The sequence below is a fragment of the Schistocerca americana genome, chromosome 6 (assembly GCF_021461395.2).
Source record: "Schistocerca americana isolate TAMUIC-IGC-003095 chromosome 6, iqSchAmer2.1, whole genome shotgun sequence".
Lineage (NCBI taxonomy): Eukaryota > Metazoa > Arthropoda > Insecta > Orthoptera > Acrididae > Schistocerca > Schistocerca americana.
The window spans coordinates 502,650,565-502,668,379 of NC_060124.1; positions in this window are offsets into that span (position 1 = coordinate 502,650,565).

Below are 17,815 nucleotides of genomic sequence, written 5' to 3' on the forward strand. Positions count from 1 at the left end.
GCCGGGACCAGCCGCTCAGTCCATGACTGCAGCGCCCTAGACCGCTCGGCTAATCCCGCGTGCCGACAGACTTTGAAGGGGGCCTCATTGTGAGTCTCCATTTGGTAAGCTGGTCGAATCTTGCAATATCTATATTTTTGGGGCATTTGAATGCGACAGTGTCACGATGTTGGAAGGTATGGGAAAGTGTCAGCAAGCACACTCGGCCTCAAGCTTCTTCCCAACCAGACCACCATGAAGAAGTTTCGCTGTATTGCGAACTAGGTACATCATATCCTCTTTCCATGTATGCCTACTATTCGAGAATAAATAATGGACTCTTTGCTACATTCTGTGTCATCTGGCAGCATTGGTTGGAGACTAGCAGCAACTAGACTACAGAATTACCATCCCTTGCATAGGCTGTAGTTAACACAACAGCACAAATGTCTGAGTTTGGATGAGTGCTTAACTGGGAAGCATGAAATACTACTGAATAGTCTTGCATTGTGTTCAATCAGAAATCGCAGTTCTATACTACTCTGGATGACCATCACTGGTGAGGATGGTAGTAGAACGGGAAGAGGTCCAATTCTTCCAAAGTTTTAGAAGCCACAGCGGTGTTACTCCTGGCATCATGGTGTGTGGAGCCACTGAGTATGACTTCAGGTCATGGCTGGTAACGATTCTGGGAACTCTGCTAGAACAATGGCATGTAACAGATGTCCAGGGGCTGCATGTGTGATCTGTCATGTGACAGAATTGTGGTGAAACTCTTCATCAGGACAGTGCTAGTCAGCAAATGACATGTGTCTCTTTGAAATGCACATGTGATTTTGAGATATTTCCACGGTCAGAAATTCAAAAAATCTGTCCCTGATAGAAAATGTTTGTGACCATCTGGGGTATCAACGTCGTCCCCAGTGATGGATAACTGAAGTAATTATAATCCTAATTAAGAGGGAAAGGCGACTTCGTATCAACGTCCGACCAAGTAAAGATCTGACGTTATCTGCATTCTACAGAACATACTGTAATATTTTAAATAAGTCTTTAAAATGTCCATAAGTTTGCATTCCCTGATAGAACCCAATCACGTAAATAATAAGATCAAAACCATGTGGATATTGTGGCACAGGAGACATGACAATGGAACAGTGCCCAAGATACCAGCACAATTAAACTAAATAACAATTTTGCGACTGATAGTGCACAAGTTACGAGTGTTTTCAACCAGCACTTCCTCATTCTAACAGCAGGAATAGGGCTAAATGTTCTAGTTGAAGAGGGAAGAGTGTGCATTAGAAATTATATTTCACAAAGCTTGAATCAAATAGAAGTAGCAACACCATCTATCACTGAAATTAACAGAATTGTAAAAGTTATAACAAAGGACATATTATGTTAATGGAAATTCAAACATAATTCTCGAAAGTTATTCTAACTTCATAAGTAATGTCCTCAGAGATATACAAACTGCAACACTAGCATAGGGCAGTATTTCAGATGGATTAAACAAAGCACTTTAGGAAAGGTGACAACCAAGATCTAAATAATTATCATGCAGTCTCCTTGATGATCTCATTTCCAAAATATTCGAAAAGTAAAGCACTCTAGAGTTGTTTCACATTTAAATGTAAACAATTTACTTAGTACATCACTAGTAGGAGTACAAAATGGTTTCTTGACTCAGAAGTCTATTTGTACATTCACTCACCAAATGTTATTACTCTTAAATAATACAATATCGACAGATGATATTTTTTGTGATCTTTCCAACGGATTTTGTTGTATGAATGATATTACACTTATAGAAAAAATTAAGTGTTACAGAAGTAATGATTTTACAAAGAAAACTGGTTTGAATCATACTTACAAACAAAATTTAGCTTCTTGCACTGCATAATTGAAACGATGTTGGAACAAGAGTAAATTTTAGTCATTGGGAACAAACCACATAGGAAGTCCCACAGGGTTCAAATTTTGGCCCACTCCTTTTCTTTCTATACGCGATTTTCCTTCGAATTAACATTTATCAAGTATAAACGGTACTTTTTGCAGGTGATGGTAATTATAAATCCCATTAGACAGAAAACAACAAAAGAGATTATTATTTTTCAGAGAATCATTAAGTGGTTCTCTTAAAATGGACTTTACCCAAGTTTTGAAAAGAAAACGCTGTTTTCATTTCTGTACAACAAATAGAACCATTGATGGATCACATGAAGAAAGCCTGGAAGAGCCGGCCGCTGTGGCCGAGCGGTTCTAGGCGCTTCAGTCCGGAACCACGCTGCTGCTACGTTCGCAGGTTCGAATCTTGCATTGGGCATGGATGTGTGTGATGTCCTTAGGTTAGTTAGGTTTAAGTAGTTCTAAGTTCTAGGGGACTGATGGTCTCAGATGTTAGGGCCCATACTGCTTAGAGCCACATGTGCATGGAAGAAGCTGCTCAAACGACTTAGGTTACTTTTGATCTCCCTATAATTGCTAGTCTTCAAAACAAACGTATCAACCTCCTAACATATACTGCATACTTCCACTCGGTAATGTCTTTGAAATAATTTTCTGAGGTAACTCTTCACTTAGAAAGAAAGTATTGGCGAAACAAAAACAAGCAGTGAGAACAATGTGGTGTTTACGAGCAGTCATCTTGTAGGTAACTCTTCAAGGAGCTAGGCATTTTGAACGCACCGCCACAGTATATATATATATATATATATTCGCTAATGAAAATCGTCATCAGTAATCAAATACTTTTTGAGAAGAATAGTTACGTTCATACCTGCAATTAGAGTAAATAACTAATTTTATTTTCCATTAAAGGTGTCAGTGGCTCAGAAAAGAGTTCAATATGTAGCAACAAAAATCTTTGATCATTTGTCTAATAACATGAAATGTCTGACAGGTAGCAAAGCAAGTTTTAAATCTCTTTCTATTCCATGAACGAATTGATTTAAAAAAAGCTATTAGCTTGGAGAGGAAAATTATTTTTAAGTCTAGTTCCACGAGCAGGATCACAATACGATCAGTAGTGTTAAAACAAAAAATGTGTACATATCCAATAGACAGATCGATCAAACGATCTGTGGAACATGTAAGCAACTTACTGTCTAAATTGGTTTTAGTCATAATCTTTAGACTGAAGCTGAAATCGACCAACAATACCTATGAAAATAATTGATGTCTCCAGTTGTGAAATACTTGCAGTAATTCAATTTTTGTGTGCAAGAGGATCTAACGCCGCTGAAATTCATTGGGATTGTACCTAATTTATAGACCTACAGCCAGTGAAGAAAAGCTTAGAAAATGGTGTCCGAATTTCGAAAGTGGCCTTATGAATGTGTATGATGAAGAGCAGAATGACACGTTTTCTTCCGGCAGCCACCTCAAACCGATAACGCCACCTAAGCTATGCCATCATCATTTCACGATCACTGCCACTATACTTCTTTTAGGGCATCACTCCACTGCTCTCTGCTATATTCATCGTCTCACTTTGCTGGACTGCTGGTGGGTTCTTACTCTGTCAGCTGGTTGCCATTTTATGCAGCATGCACCCAGCAAATGTTACTGACACATTTACTGTGGGACACTCTCCTACTGCTCAGTTTATCATAGTACTGCATCCAATAAAGAAGACTATTTACGCAAGTTCCAGCAAGTTATCACACTGCACCCTGAAAGTGGGCAATTTTTCACCCTGAAGTAGAGTACTTAGGACGTAAATGGGAAAAGATGGAATGAGACCAAACAACCGCACATGTAATCGATATATAACTTCCTGAATTGAATAGACAGAAGGATTTTCAGTCAGTCCTTAGTAAAATAGATCAACAACATTCTACAAAATAATTCTTATCATTCATAACAAAAAACACGCTGTTTCTGGAAATAATTCGACCCTGAATTCAATCTGTCTCAGTTTCCGTGTGATGCTGCTTTTTGTAAATGTGTACATCAGCCTATTTATTACAGCAGTATATGTGTCTGGAAAAACGGAAGAAAGACAATATCTGTCAGCACATCAATTAATCCCAAAAATCAGTAACACAAGAGTAAAGAACAGTGAATAAACGTACTTAAAAATATTTTTTCCTGGTTTTCTGCGATACGTTGACTCAGGAACGCCTCTTCGAGAGGTACAATAGTCGGACAATATTGCAGTACTCCAATAGCTTTTATAACGCTTTTAAATTTGTGAACTGTCGCAATGGAACAGTTCTCCTTGTTCCTCACTAACGGCACCAAAGTTATCTGGGAAATGGTCCAAATGGTCGTTCGGGAAATTCATTTTAAGTGGCATGTTACATCTACATCTATATCTACATTTATACTCCACAAGCCACCCAATGGTGTGTGGCGGAGGGCACTTTACCTGCCACTGTCATTACCTCCCTTTTCTGTTCCAGTCACGTATGGATCGCGGGAAGAACGACTGTCTGAAAGCCTCAGTGCGCGCTCGAATCTCTCTAATTTCACATTCGCGATCTCCTCGGGAGGTATAAGTAGGGGGAAGCAATATATTCGATACCTCATCCAGAAACGCTCCCTCTCGAAACCTGGACAGCAAGCTACACCGCGATGCAGAGCGCCTCTCTTGCAGAGTCTGCCACTTGAGTATGCTAAACATCTCCGTAACACTATCACGGTTACCAAATAACCCTGTGACGAAACGCGCCGCTCATCTTTGGATCTTCTCTATCTCCTCCGTCAACCCGATCTGGTACGGAACCCACACTGATGAGCAATACTCAAGTATAGGTCGAACGAGTGTTTTGTAAGCCACCTCCTTTGTTGATGGACTACATTTTCTAAGGACTCTCCCAATGAATCTCAACCTGGTACCCGCGTTACCAACAATTAATTTTATATAATCATTCCACTTCAAATAGTTCCGCAAGCCTACTTCCAGATATTTTACAGAAGTAACTGCTACCAGTGTTCGTTCCGCTATCGTATAATCACACAATAAAGGATCCTTCTTTCTATGTATTCGCAATACATTACATTTGTCTACGTTAAGGGTCAGTTGCCACTCCCCGCACCAAGTGCCTATCCGCTGCATGTCTTCCTGCATTTCGCTACAATATTCTAATGCTGCAACTTCTCTGTATACTACAGCATCATCCGCGAAAAGCCGCATGGAACTTCCGACACTATCTACTAGGTCATTTATATATATTCTGAAAAGAAATGGTCCCATAACACTCCCCTGTGGCACGCCAGAGGTTACTTTAACGTCTGTAGACGTCCCTCCATTGATAACAACATGCTGTGTTCTTTTTGCTAAAAACTCTTCAATCCAGCCACACAGCTGGTCTGATATTCCGTAGGCTCTTACTTTGTTTATCAGGCGACGGAACTGTATCGAACGCCTTCCGGAAGTCAAGAAAAATAGCATCTACCTGGGAGCCTGTATCTAATATTTTCTGGGTCTCATGAACAAATAAAGCGAGTTGGGTCTCACACGATCGCTGTTTCCGGAATCCACGTTGATTTCTACAGAGTAGATTCTGCATTTCCAAAAACCACATGATACTCGAGCAAAAAACATGTTCTAAAATTCTACAACAGATCGACGTCATAGATATAGGTCTACTGTTTCGCGTATATGCTCGACGACCCTTCTTGAAGACTGGGACTACCTGTGCTCTTTTCCAATCATTTGGAACCTTCCGTTCCTCTAGAGACTTGCGGTACACGGCTATTAGAAGGGGGGCAAGTTCTTTCGCGTACTCTGTGTAAAATCGAATTGGTATACCGTCAGGTCCAGTGGACTTTCCTCTGTTGAGTGATTCCAGTTGCTTTCCTATTCCTTGGACACTTATTTCGATGTCAGCCATTTTTTCGTTTGTGCGAGGATTTAGAGAAGGGACTGCAGTGCGGTCTTCCTCCGTGAAACAGCTCTGGAAAAAGGTGTTTAGTATTTCATCTTTACGCGTGTCATCCTCTGTTTCAATGCCATCATCATCCCGGAGTGTCTGGATATGCTGTTTCGAGTCACTTACTGATTTAACGTAAGACCAGAACTTCCTAGGATTTTCTGTCAAGTCGATACATAGAATTTTACTTTCGAAGTCACTGAACGCTTCACGCATAGCCCTCCTTACGCAAACTTTGACATCGTTTAGCTTCTGTTTGTCTGAGAGGTTTTGGCTGCGTTTAAATTTGGAGTGAAGCTCTCTTTGCTTTCGCAGTAGTTTCCTAACTTTGTTGTTGAACCACGGTGGGTTTTTCCCGTCCCTCACAGTTTTACTCTGCACGTACCTGTCTAAAACGCATTTTACGATTGCCTTGAACTTTTTCCATAAACACTTAACATTGTCAGTGTCGGAACAGAAATTTTCGTTTTGATCTGTTAGGTAGTCTGAAATCTGCCTTCTATTACTCTCGCTAAACAGATAAACCTTCCTCCCTTTTTTTATATTCCTATTAACTTCCATATTCAGGGATGCTGCAACGGCCTTATGATCACTGATTCTCTGTTCTGCACTTACAGAGTCGAAAAGTTCGGGTCTGTTTGTTATCAGTAGGTCCAAGATGTTATCTCCACGAGTCGGTTCTCTGTTTAATTGCTCGAGGTAATTTTCGGATAGTGCTCTCAGTATAATGTCACTCGATGCTCTGTCCCTACCACCCGTCCTAAACATCTGAGTGTCCCAGTCTATATCTGGTAAATTGAAATCTCCACCTAAGACTATAACATACTGAGAAAATGTATGTGAAATGTATTCCAAATTTTCTCTCAGTGGTTCTGCCACTAATGCTGCTGAGGTGGTAGGATCTCTCCAGTTCTGATACAATATCGCAGTAGCTTTCTGCATTATAGTTGCCCAAAAAGTACTTTCAAACACTTGTGAAAGACAGCCATGTCATTTCTTCAGTACCAATCAACAAATCACGGCTGTCGTTAATTCCGTTATTTTCGGTCCTACAAAATTCCCACACTAATTTTTGCACCAGTGATCCCTGGGAATTTACCTCGCAAATACATGAATTCATGTGATGTTTTGTGCATGGCTTTCATGATGTTTAATATGTAGCTGAGTAAGATATATTTTTGTGGTTTGCTAGAATCTATGAACAAGCGCCAGTCACTTACACTAAAATCATTCCTAATAGTCCCCGTAAGGGATTCAGTGTCATCTTCCTTGGAGAAATACTCGGAAAAAAGAGCGTGGTGGACACGATGAACACTTTCTTATCAGGACGGAGTTTCCTTTCTCTTAACCATGAAGCTAGAAGCTCAGCCTGTTGCTTCGAAAATTTTAAATTACGAATAAGACCATTGGAATCACCTTGACTAAAAGAAATGTGGCTCTTTTCGCTCATAGGGGGCGCGAATGTTGGATCGGTATGCATATCTCCTTTTTTTGTCTTCTGGATGTTAGTCTCTGTATTTATATTTACTCAAAGTCACATTCTCAGGTGGCACGGGCAATTCTTCACTCTGGCATATAAGTCTTAACGCAAGTGGTAAATTGGTAAATGAAGGTACTGCACCGTTTTCTTTGTTTTAGAGGTCATTCCACCAATTCTTTTTTTTTTTTTTTTTTTTTTTTTTTTACCACAGGGAAATGACAGTCTGTTGCGTGTTCTCTCGAAATCATGGGGATACCAAAAGGTATGTGATCCTTCTAACCATCCTGTCAGCAGTGTAACACGTGTCGAACAGCATACGTGGGGGCCAGTTTTCTGTCGTGGCCCCAAACTTTCACTCAAAGTTTATAGAATTTTTTGAACAAGATGATTCATTTTTCGTTTTTGCGATTTCAGAGTTAACAAATCACAGACATAACAAAAGGGAACTGGGTTATTTATTCAAGTAGGAGACACCTACGCTTCTAAATTAACACAAGCCTTCACGAACCTACACCAATTCACTTCATAAGGTCAAAGCTCTCTCACTACTGCGGCTGGTTCAAGAAACACAACATAATGCGATGCAATATGGGCATGAGCCATTGGTAAGACAACTTCATATCCTGGCAGTGAAAGTCGGAGCTGAGGATAATTTATGAAATCCTTTATATTACGATTGTTTACAGACAATTACATTCCCAAAAAATAAATAAAAGCAAATTAACCAAACAATACCAAAGTAACCAGTATGCAGTATTTTCATGTTATTTTATAGGCAGAGGGTACCACTTCACGAAAAATGAGCCTGATAGGCAAAAATGGGTATTATTTTGGAATTCAGAAACCACGAACACCACTCATACTAAGAACACCATTCATATTCTTTGTGGCAAAAATGCAGTTAAACAGAGTTGTTATAGACGTTTCATTCCAAATTATGCCGCAATAGCTGCACCACTGAAAAGATTCCATAAGGCTGGTCTCTCTTTTCAGTGGATTTGCGATTCTAAGAAAGTGTTGTCGGCTCTCAAGTGCAGCATAATGTAAGCTCTGTGCCTCAGTCACATTTTTCTCCCAACACATGCCTTCCATTATAGGGCTGGAACAATTTGTTGCATCAAATAATTCATGGTTCTGAGTGTCCTGCAGCTTAGGTATATGAAAACTTGTAACATGCCGAACAGAACAGCGGATTGAAAAAGAAGTTCTCTCCATGATCTAAGTCAAACGAAAATGAAGTGAATATATGTACAGTAATTTCTAATGGTCATTTATCACAAGACACTGCTGGCAATATATGTACCTTATCGTCACTTACCAAAATGCACAGCTGATTGCCTATAGTGGTTGTCAGTGTTTCTCAGTAATGACTATTGTAAGGTCACATGTAGATCCGCCAATAGCCACACCAATGAAGACGCTTTATCCTTTCTCCAGACAAGGCATTATAATCCTCCACTGAGACTTATTGGGAAGCAAAAGACCCACCAGCTGCTGAAAGCGCCTCTGTGATTATTCCAGAAGCCTCAGGTGCCAGCATTTTTCCATGAAGGATACTGGAACATATAAAGAGCCAAACAAATTGCACACACTATGCATACACGTATGGTATCAGTCAAGACATCGCCAACATAAGTGAACACTCCCAGCTGTACACCACACCCCAGCCAGCACATCAGCAGTTCCACTCCTATCCACCTCTGTTAGGGTCGCTGGGACCACCTCCACATGGGAACTTGGGATTGTTTCTGAAGCAGCAGTGGGTAGTAGCAATGGATGGCTATTCACATGTACTCTATGAGTTATAAATATCTTCCACCTCACCAGAAGGCACCATGTGGGTGTTAACCAACATATTTACAGTCGAGGGTCTTCGTTAATGGAGCCCTATTCCAGCCGCTAAGGTTTTCAAACCTCTGCACTTCTAACGAAATGAAGCTTCTTCCACTGTCCCACCCTCCTTTCCAACGGTGCAGCAGAACGTCTGTTGTGGGCTGCTGAACACAACACACAACCCAGAGCATACAACAGGAGAATAGAACAACACTGACCATCTTGCTACATACCATACCACACCCATCGCCGGAAAGAGCCCACCTGAACTTCTTCATGAAAACCAAGGATAGCACTTTGTCTCCTACAGCGAGACAGAAACTAGCCACCAGCACGATCTCAGCATACTTTCAGAGAACGAGATTCAGTAGTTATTGTGGGTCTGCGCAACAATCTCGTTGGCTCCTGAGCACCATAATCAATATCGACGGTAAGGCAAATGCAGCTGTAGAAACCGGGCAGAAATAGTTCAGCGACACATAAACAAGACGCGGAGTCAAATGTTCTTTATGTCCCACGAGACAATGTTGCTGCTAGTTAAAGTACGAGAACCATTCCCACTACCACAACTAGACTCAGAAGCGCGTATTGTGCATAATGCTTGAGATTTTAAATCAGGACCCTACAGTGCAATATTTCTCACAAAAAAATGCCTATTTATTCAGGCCGCAACAAGTTTTCAGCTGTAGTATTTTGTTTTGATTATGGTACTGAGCGAGAATCAGTAATGAAACATGTGTGTGGCCAGAAACAAAATTTACTGTCGCCCTTTCTCCGCTATTCCAGGGATAATAAATGTCCGCAAAATAAACTTTCCACTCCTGGCAACAGGCCAAGCCGTAATCAGCATTACTCTCACTGTTAACTGTCCTCCTTGCGTTACTCATTTTTGTCCAAAGTGGATGAAACTGACTTGACGCAAAGTAAAATTTGTACCATTCGTACCACTACTTAACATTAACTTGAGCTCTGAACGCAATGCTTTGGCCAATGACAGTGACAGGCGCTTCTCAACCTAGTCGAAGAAGTCGAGACCAAAAGATGCGTGAACAAGATGAAAAATAAAAGTTTCTTACTTCTTTTTCTGCTGCGACATCAATAACAACAGTAATTAACTATCTATGTTCCAACAACAAGTCATAACAGTTAAAGAGTTAAATAAACAAAAAGTAACTAACCAGTTAAGTGTACTACTAGAAATTGCGCTGATCGCAGCTGTATTAGTTGAAAACTCCTCGTACTTGGACGTCCTCGCAGCACTCAGTTCAGGGAAACCTGCTGTCATCTCGTTCCCTGCTGAAATACCCAGAAGACACTTTTCCTCAGGGCAACGTTACTAATTTATAAAGTCTTCAGAAATAATAACCTACAGGTTCATATATCTCCTGTCACTGATATATTCTTATCAAACATTACGTAAATGAAATTCTGAACCATTGCGACAGTGTAAGAAAAGTTAGTAAAAGTAGTGGAGCAAACTATGTGTCACTCCACTCCCCATTGTTGCCAGATGTATCCAAGATTTCGGCGATGACGTCATCCAAGATTCCAGCTATAGACTTCGCAACAATGAATGACGTAATCCAAGATGGCGGACGTGACGTCAGCTGATGACGCGAGTACCATTACCCTACAAGGCAGCTTTTGGCAGGAAAGTGCCATGCTCTCTGGTGGGAAGTTTGAATTTTGGTGGGAAATTGAATTATGTGCATCTATGGGTCAAACAGCTGTTCCTTGTCCCCCTTTCCGGATTTGGCATGTGGAGCATTATGATCTTGGAAAATGGGTGGGAATTTCGATTTTTGGAAAGAATATTGCTCTATGAGCTTACTCATGCAGCTGAGTGGAGTTAGTATGGGGTTGCCCTCACTACAGATTGCTCGTGATATCATTCAGTTCGATGATAATTTATTTAAATTTGTATAAATGTGTAAGAATTTGTTGAAATTTATTATCTACTTGCAGAATTAGTGGCTCAGTGTGGTGTTACCACCACAAGAGGCTGAGATATCAGTGCTTTCTGAGCTGTTGGTGTTGGAGGAGCATGTGTTCAATTAGTGAGATGTTGGTGCGAGACAGGGGGAGTTTTAAGAGCCGTATTATGCACTCATTCAGGCAAGGAGTGCATTCAGAGCACGCTGCTTGAAGAATGGAAGTGAGCATTGATGCTTGAACATATGAAGAGGCAGAATACAGTCGAGATACATTAAGGATGCATTACACAATGCTTGGAAACATATGTCTCTGCTGGAATTATCTGTCAGTACATTACATAAATCAAGTTCTGGACCATTGCTACAGTGCTAAGAGAAGTTAGTAAAAGTAGTGGAGCAAACTATGTGTCACTCCACTTTCCATTTTCTGTACGTATAAGCACCCACCACAGAAGAGACAACTGCCTCTGATGCAGGTGACCAAATAACTGAGCTAGTTCGCGAGTTCACCACTAGAGGGCGCCACAAAAGGTCATGTGATCGTCCAGTCCAGTCAATAGGAGCACAGAATCATGATGACGTGTATTTCTCAGCTGCACATGTGCCCCAGCCTCCTGAACCCCCGGCGGTCTGGAGGGGAAAAAGTGACGTGAAAACAGCCTGTTCCAGGCTGCTGGAGAGAGGAAGGAGGGTACTTTATTTATTTTTGCAACAATTTATTTAGGAACAAATGGGTCAAATGGGTCTGAGCACTATGGGACTTAACATCTGAGGTCATCAGTCCCTTAGAACTTAGCCGGCCGGAGTGGCCGAGCGGTTCTAGGCGCTTCAGTCTGGAACCGCACGACCGCTACGGTCGCAGGTTCGAATCCTGCCTCGGGCATGGCTGTGTGTGTCGTCCTTCGGTTACTTAGGTTTAACTAGTTCTAAGTTCTAGGGGACTGATGACCTCAGATGTTAAGTCCCATAGTGCTCAGAGCCATTTGAACCCTAGAACTTAGAAGTACTTAAACCTAGCTAACCTAAGGACGTCACACACATTCATGCCCGTGGTAGGATTCGAACCTGCGACCGTAGCCGTCGCGCAGATCCAGACTGAAGCACTTAGAACCGCTTGGCCCCACCGGCCGGCTGTTTAGGGACAGATTTCATGTAGTTATTTATTATGCTGATACAAAACACCCAACCTGACATGCTTGGGGGCACAATATACAGTTTACAGACCTGGAAACTACTCATAAATAATGCAGTACACTGATGAGCAGAGAGGCAAACATCTCGTAAATTACCGAAATAATCCAGTACACAGGATGCATACGTGCAAACTACTCATAGATCACTGAAATAACAAATGTGTAACATTATGCAAACACGCTCACAATGCTTAAACAACCGAAAATAATGCAGTACAAAAACACTCAGTTCACGTACAAAACGCAATGTATCATCGAATCGAACCCCGGTCCTTCTGGGTGGAAAGCCCAAGTGCACCCCCTTAACACAATTAAACCACCAGTGGGGCTTGGAATTGACGGGAAATTGAAAACGGTAGTGCTCTTTCCAGGGCTCAAACCCTGGTGCTCCTGGATGGAAAGCTGAAGTGCACCCCCAACACATGGAAACTGTCCGGATCCGGATGGAGAAGGTTAGGTTAGTGTACTTTGTTTATTCTGGTCGGCAAACTGACGCAAATATCGATCCTAATTACGTAATTAATCACAACGATCTGTCCTAATTACACAACTATATGCATAGCGCTGCACAAGGACAGAATAAAATCGCAATACAGCGCAAAAGCTAACGATACTATACAACTGATGTTATCCTGCTGGGAAGAAATTTCGCAATACCACTCCAAACTGACCCAAATATCGATCCTAATTATGTAATTAATCTCAAAGATCGGTTCAAAAATGGTTCAAATAGCTCTGAGCACTATGCGACTTAACTTCTGAGGTCATCAGTCTCCTAGAACTTAGAAGTAATTAAACCTAACTAACCTAAGGACATCACACACATCCATGCCCGAGGCAAGATTCGAACTTGCGACCGTAGCGGTCGCTCGGTTCCAGACTGTAGCGCCTAGAACCACACGGCCGCTCCGGCCGGCGCTCAAAGATCGGTCCTAATTACACTTCTATATGGATAGCGCTCCACAAGGACGGCTTAAAATCGCAACGCAGCTCAATAACTGACTATACCTTACAACTGGTCTTATTCTGCTGGGATAAGATTTCGCTATACCACTCGAAAGTGACCCAAATATCGATCTGAATTACGTAATTAATCACTAAGATCGATCCTAATTACATAACTATATGCATAGCGATATACAAAGACGGCAAAGAAACGCAATACGCTGCAAAGGTTGACGATACCATACAACTGGTGTTATCCTGGTGGGAAAAAGTTTCGCAATACCACTCGAAACCAGCGACAGAAACACTCAAACTCTGCCCTACACCTACAAGCTGGTGGGAAAAAGGCTGGGGTGTACGGCACTATCTTTATTCTTTTTGGTGGCAAATACATTCAGCTGATTAGCTGCTGGTGTTCGACAGAGAGGAGTTTAAAGAAAAGTGTATTACCTGCAAGCATACAGCATCTATCGTTGTTTCACGTCGGAGTTCGCTACAGACACCTACTAAAAATTACCCTACAGCCCAGGTAATCGAAACCACCAGCGGGAGCACAGAGTCCTGGGAACCGTCGGCGACACATGCACATACACAGACATATAGAAAACAGCATACGCACTGCAAATGTGCAATATGTGGGTGGAGGTGACTGGTTGCAATCTAATACAGTGCTGTACTGCGCCCCCCGGTCAGAAAAACAGTGTATTTGCGCTAGGCGTTGGCAGCTGTATTACATTTACAAGCAGTTTTATAACACAGAACGAGAGGTTATGTCATGATCGCATCGGTAGAAGTGACATAAAAAATCGATAGAATTGCGAAAAATGATGGAATATACGTATAAATTGAGAGAAAATACGCAGAAATGCGGGGAAATTGAGGAAGTAATTTCATGTCTTCTGGTTGGTGCAGAACAATTCTTTTATACGGGAACAAGCATGCGACAGCAAGAGGAATCCCAGAAAACGTCGATATGGAAGTGAAGGCGACAAAGGAAATAGTCACTTTTTTCCGTCGAGGCAGCATTCTACTGTACGTCTATTGAGGTAACAGTGACACACGCGAGTTGACTACTGAATTTGTCGCTTTTCAGGAAAACAGAGAACCATCTGCCCCTAAACTTACATGCATCTGCGTTAAAGAATAACAGAGAGTGGACGGGGTGATCGATTGACATGTAGTTGTAACGAGGTACGATTTAATGGCATACTGATGATGCGTTCTAGAGAGGGAGGGAGATGTTGGCGAAAGTCATTCGACTATTCTTTCCGTTGTTCTGTCAGGATGCATCAGTCGCGTGGCATAGCCTGCGTTCGACTCGTATACAACCACGTGTTCTTTATTTGACTTAGTGTGATTTCCCTAAATCACTCCAGGCAAATGCCGGGATGGTTCCTCTGAAAGGGCACGGCCGACTTCCTTCCCCATCCTTCCCTAATCCGATGTGACCGATGACCACGCTGTCTGGTCTCCTTCCCCAAACAACCACACCACCAACCATTTGACTTAGAGCACTGTCTACTTGGGATCGTTAACACCAAAACTCTCCTCATCAGAGGACTTCCATCTCATGTGTGATGAAACATGACAATCCTGTTTTGACAAATTCCTCTAGACGAACGAAGATTTATGCGAGGCACTCCATCCCCCTGCCGCATCTTTGGCATAAAATCGAGTCTTCAGTTTCATAACTACCGTGATTCTAAGATAGCGGCAGGTGTCTCTGAGGTACTACAATCCCCACGTACACATCTGCTTGACATATGTCCTATTTACAGAGTTAGTGGCGGCATGACGTGTATTTTCACATGTCGAACGCCGCTGCTATGCGTTTGTCTCTTTGCTTGTTAGAGCCATTCTCCGTTACTAATGATCATTTCATGTAGGACTGATGCGAGCATAGTATATTCTCTGAACCGTCATCAGATGTGAATAATGGGGCCTATACACCTCTGGAAAGCTATCTTGTACGTATATTGTACGCATATTACAAGGAATCGATGTTTTAATGAAGTAGATTGTAGTTTTTCATTTTACAGTTTATCACCGTAGTTTATCGTAGAGAAACCTGCAAGGAGAATGTACGTCATGTGCTGGAAGTATATTTCTTACATTGCGGTAGTGACAGTGTTGCATTCCATATGACTAGTAGGTCGTAAACCAAAACGATCTAACACTACAGTGTATTTTAAGTGCAGAATATTATAGCCTTAGGAGTTCTGGGTTTATGCTCTCTCTTAGCAACACCTTCTTGGTAATGACCCCATACATTAGAACAATACTTTACAATTGCTAGCGAAGTTGATTTAAGGAAAACGCACCAAACTCCGTCCATCTGGAGCTCCATCATACATAAAAATCGCCCGTTTCTTTTTCTTAACCGTTTGTTATACACTACTGGCCATTAAAATCGCTGAACCACGAAGATGACGTGCTACAGACGAGAAATTTAACCAACAGGAAGAATATGCTGTGATATGCAAATGATAAGCTTTTCAGAGCAATCACACAAGGTTGGCGCCGGCGGCGACACCTACAACGTGCTGACATGAGGAAAGGTGCCAACCGATTTCTCATACACAAACAGCAATTGACCGGCGTTGCCTCTTGAAACGCTGTTGTGATGCCTCGTGTAAGGAGGAGAAATGCGTACCATCACCTTTCCGACTTTGATAAAGGTCGGATTGTAGCCTATCGCGATTGCGGTTAATCGAATCGCGACATTGCTGCTCGCGTTGGTCGAGATCCAATGACTGTTAGCAGAACATGGTATCGGTGGATTTAGGAGGGTAATACGGAACGCCGTGCTGGGATTCCAACGGCCTCGTATCACTAGCAGACGAGATGACAGGCATCTTATCCGCATGGCTGTAACGGATCGTGCAGCCACGTCTCGATCCCTGAGCCAACAGATGGGAACGTTTGCAAGACAGCAACCACATGCATGAACAGTTCGACGACGTTTGCAGCAGCATGGACTATCAGCTCGGAGACCATGGCTGCGGTTACCCTTGACGCTTCATCACAGACAAGAGCGCCTGCAATGTGTACTCAATGACGAACCTGGGTGCACGAATGGAAAAGCGCCATTTTTTCGCATGAATCCAGGTTCTGTTTACAGCATCATGATGGTCGCATCCGCGTTTGGCGACATTGCGGTGAACGTACATTGAAAGCGTTCATTCGTCGTCGCCACACTGGTCTATCACCCGGCGTGATAGTACGGGGTGTCATTGTTTACACGTCTCGGTCACTTCTTGTTCGCACTGACGGCACTTTGAACAGGGGACGTTACATTTCAGATGTGTTACGACCCGTGGCTCTACCCTTCATTCGATCCCTGCGAATCCCTACATTTCAGCAGGATAATGCACGACCGCATGTTTCAGGTCCTGTACGGACATTTCTGGATACAGAAAATGTTCGAATGCTGCCCTGGCCAGCACATTCTCCAGATCTCTCACCAACTGAAAACGCCTGGTCAATGGTGGGTGAGCAACTGGCTCCTCACAATACGCCAGTCACTACTCTTGATGAACTGTGGTATCATGTTGAAGCTGCATGGGAAGCTGTACCTGTACACGCCATCCAAGCTCTGTTCGACTCAATGCCCAGGTGTATCAAGACCATTATTACGGCCAGAGGTGGTTGTTATGGGTACTGATTTGCCGGCCCCGGTGGTCGAGCGGTTCTAGACGCTCAGCCCGGAGCCGCGCGACTGCTACGGTCGCAGATTCGAATCCTGCCTCAGGCATGGATGTGTGTCATGTCCTTAGGTTAGTTAGATTTAAGTAGTTCTAAGTTCTAGGGGACTGATGACCATAGCTGTTAAATCCCATAGTGCTCAGAGCCATTTGAACCATTTTTTTGGGTACTGATTTCCCAGGATCTATGCACCCAAATTGCGTGAAAATGTAATCACATGTCAGTTCTAGTATAATATATTTGTCCAATTAATATCCGTTTATCATCTGCATTTCTTTTTGGTGTAGCAGTTTTAATGGCCAGTAGTGTATCATCACAATGGTTTCATACCTACTGTACACCGATAATGGGTGCCAACCTCTTCGACATTCGCGTATCTGGAGAAATCTTGTGCTCTTGGATCGGTGCAGGACTTTTGTTACAGCCTCAGTTCTCACTGGTCCACACGTAACGTGGAATGTAGCGGTATACTTCTGGTCAGCTGCAGGGAGCGCTGGTGAAAGAAAATGAGAGATCTTTCGGTCTATAACTTTATCCTAAGAATACGAGAATGCCCTGTGACTCCCATCCACATAGAGAAAGATCGTAAGTTACACACTATGATCGAAGTGCTAGAGATATGTATGTCGTTTTTTTTTTTTGGGGGGGGGGGGGGGGGGGGTGGGCGGGTTAGGGCGTTCAATTACTAAGGTCATTAGCGCCCAGTCACAAATGAAATGTAAGTGCACATATAATCTGGAAAAAACTCACGGGGGGGGGGGGGGGGGGGACACCAGAAAGTTCTTACAAAGACGCAGATAAAATAATTAAAAGAGTTAGATGTCTTTGGACAAGTCCGTCAAAGTAATAAAACGAAGAACACGA